This window comes from Empidonax traillii, unplaced genomic scaffold, assembly GCF_003031625.1.
Source record: "Empidonax traillii isolate 1590-97213 ecotype Southwest subspecies unplaced genomic scaffold, ASM303162v1 scaffold1100:size221516, whole genome shotgun sequence".
NCBI classification, from domain to species: Eukaryota; Metazoa; Chordata; class Aves; order Passeriformes; family Tyrannidae; genus Empidonax; species Empidonax traillii.
In genome coordinates this window covers 36,446-40,204 of record NW_020956293.1, presented here as the reverse complement: position 1 = coordinate 40,204, position 3,759 = coordinate 36,446, and positions in this window count along the sequence as shown.

Sequence of the window (3,759 nt, the reverse complement as noted above, 5' to 3'; positions counted from 1 at the left end):
GCAAAGAACCCCAGTCCCATAAATCTCATCCAGAGGAGCCAAGGTGACATCTCAATAGGTAAAATAGGCCCAGAGCCAAGGCTTTCTTGAAGCCTCAGTGATCAGAACACAGAACAATGGAAGGAACGAAAAGTCACGAAGGTCACCCGATGAAGAGGAGAGAATTTGAGACCCCATGAGGAAGTAAGGTAGGATCTACCACCATAATATTCCTCAAAATAGAGACCACGCCTCAATCTCCACCCCTAACTCTACCTGTTATGATGTATGTGGTTATGTTGTAATCATTGCCAAACCTGTATAAAATACTCATTCTAACCTAACCTGCTCGGAGCTTGTTTTCCCAGCACTAGCTGGCAGGCTGCCCGGCCATTAATCAATAAATACCTTGCTGCTTTAGACATAAAACTCTGTCTAAATAGTTTTTTATCTGCTTTTTTGGGCATCAATTTGGCGACCCAGATGGGACTTCTATCCCTCGGCTGTGAAATCAATCGGAGGTCAGGACCCCACCCCAGGCGCGCTAAAGGTAAGCTTTTACCTATAAAGGGGGGGCTCCTGTCTTCATTGGCTTCTCGCAGGGGTGGATAAAGTTCCCATGATCAAAGGTATTTATTCTGTTTTTATTCTGGTTTTTACTTGCATGCACTGGTGACTGTAATAAGGTGTTCAAACACATGGGCAGGACGCTGCTGTTATCATGTAGAACACACCATAAGAAGGACGCTTCTTTGGTCTGTTTGGGAGAACTGAGAAATTAGTTTTCCTTCTGTTGGGAGACTATCCCCATAGTTTCCTTCTGGTATCTGGTTTAGCTGTATATCTGTTTGGGAGAACTGAGAAATCTGTTTCCTTCTGTTGGGAGACTATCCCCATAGTTTCCTTCTGGTTTCTGGTTTAGAGAAGGATTCTGGACCTGACACGTGTCGTATTGTCTTGTCTTATATGTAGTTATTGTGCTGAATTTATTTAGTATTACACTGTCTCTTGTTATATGTGGTTTGTGTCTCGTGAATGTAACAAAAAAACGGGTTCTGGCATTTCATGGTCTGTGGCCAACAAAGTAAACATCTCATTAAGAGGTTTTTTTTTTTAGGTTTGAGTTATTATATGGAGGGCAGTTTTGAACAATTGACAAACCAAACCACCTTATGAACTGGGGTTTGGGGCACTGTTATTGTGTTAATAGTTTCGTGTGTGTGTTTATTATCATTTTATGTTGTCTTGTTTGTTTTTGGAACAACTGATATACCTTGCTTACCTTGAAGCATTCAGGTGCACATAGTTAAAGGTCTTATCATGCCAAGAATTGCTATATGGGAAGTAGTGCTGAACAGTTAACTATAAGCATACCACATTGAATAAGACCCAGAATTGTTTATTTTGTAATTGCTGGTACAAGCCTTGTGTAACAGTTGTAAAGTTTACCTCCCCAACAAACAAGGTTGGGTCAGAACCAGTGTGCATGTTGTAGAATGCCCTGAATTAACAGGTAGAGATACAGGCACAGGGGGGACTGTTGTTGCTTACAAGGTACTGAATGAGGTGGGGGGCCAACAGGCTTGCCCTGAGTAGACCCACTGGTTGAATTGGAGCTAGGGGAAAATGAAAAAGAAATGGACTTTTAATTGACATTGGAGCTACATTTTCAGTTTTAAATCAGGAATTAGTGCCAAAAGTGATGAATTTATTCAAGTAATGGGAGCAACAGGCCAATCAGAAAAAGCTTTCTTTTTGAAACCCCTAAAATATAAAATTTGAAAACAAATGGGGATTCATCAATTCTTATATTTGCCTAATTATCCAAAGCCCCTGCTAGGTAGAGACTTGCTAGAAAATCTGGGAACTGTAAGAAAATTTGATAAAAGCAAACTTGAATTTCAAGTAAACCCTAAGCCTGACTGTCAGAACAAATTGTGAGTGAAGCTTACCCCTTAGTGTGGGCCACAGATATCCCTTGAAAATCAAAGCGAGCTGCCCCAGTAGTTATAGAGTTAAAAATCAGGAGCCAAACCGGTACATAGAAAACAATACCCATTAAGGGAATTGAACCCATAATAGAATGTAAATCACACGGTCTTGCCTCAAAGGTTTTAAAACCAGTCCCACAATATTTGGAAATCAATTATCTAAGGAATTGGAACAAAGGGAAAGACCACAGGGAGAGGCCGTTCTTCTACAATATGTAGATGATTTACTCATAGCAACTATAACTGAAGAAAAATTTATAAAATGGACAATTTCATTGTTAAATTTCTTAAGACTAAATGGATAGCTGCGGTGATAATGAACATAGAAGAAGCCAGAAAACTCACAATGGGCCCTCCGTTGTATATGCTTATGGTGCAATCTGGAAGGAGAGAGGGCTGCTGGTGACCTAAGGAAAACCTGCAAAACATGCTGAGGAAATCCTACAGTTGTTGGAAGCCGTCCAACTCCCAAAACAAGTGGCCATAATGCATTGCAAGGGACACCTGAAAGGTAACACCGTTCCAGAAATAGGTAACCAGAGAACTGATGCAGAAGCTAAATTAGCTGCTGCAAAAACTGATGAGGTAATTATATCAACCTTAGTTACAGAGGAATTAGATATTCATTTTAAGCCAGAGTACCAAGACTCAGATCCCAGGTAAATACAGAGAAACAAAGGTAAGATACTAGATAACGGGTGGGGCCACTTAGAAACAAGACAATTAGTGCTTCCAGAAGAATAACCCTAACACAGGGGCTAGAATACAGAAAGAGGCAATAAAAAGGGAAAATTCCCCAGAGAAGTGTGGCAAATTAATTTCTCTAAACTTCCAAGAAAAGGGGGATATAGACACCTCCTTGTTTTGACAGACACATTTTCTGGGTGGCCTGAAGCATTCCCATGCAGGACAAATAAAGAGATAGAAGTAACCAAAATCCTGCTAAATAGTGTAATAGCAGTGGGAAAACATTTTAATAAAAATGTCACAGTGATAATAGACAAACAACCTGACTGTAAATTGCATCCTTTTCATCCTGGTGATTAGTATATGTTCAGAATCTTTTAGGAAAACCTCTACAGGAAAAGTGGGAAGGACCACTCCAGATGCTACAGACCACCTTCACGGTGATCTGGATTAAGGAACTACCTGCTTGGATCCACTACTCCCGAGTCAAGAAAACTCCAGAGAACCCCCAAAAGAATTCCTGAAGGAACCCACTACCATGGACTGGCAGACTCCAACATTATTCCTTGGACTCTTGATAAGTACAACAAATCATACACACAACAGGACTGGATTAAACCCCCCAAATCATTAAACATTGTATTAGGAATAGTTATGGGTTTTTTTACTATCCTTTTGAATATGTGACTGTAATATAAATTACCACACCCATACTTCGTTGGAACTTGACGAAAGATTTCGTAAGTTCTAAGAAAAGGGGGGAATGAAGCAGGAAGGGTTAATCAGGACACTTTTGCTGTGGGCCCATGGGGGCCCCCTACTCCCCTGTACACTTGTAGTTTGTCGTAAGCTATATTTCATAAGCTGCACTTTGCACAAGAAGACTCTGTCCTGTGCTGAGGTCATCAGACCCTAAAGGAACCAGAACAAACACTGGGCAAAGAACCCCAGTCCCATAAATCTCATCCAGAGGAGCCAAGGTGACATCTCAATAGGTAAAATAGGCCCAGAGCCAAGGCTTTCTTGAAGCCTCAGTGATCAGAACACAGAACAATGGAAGGAACGAAAAGTCACGAAGGTCACCCGATGAAGAGGAGAGAAT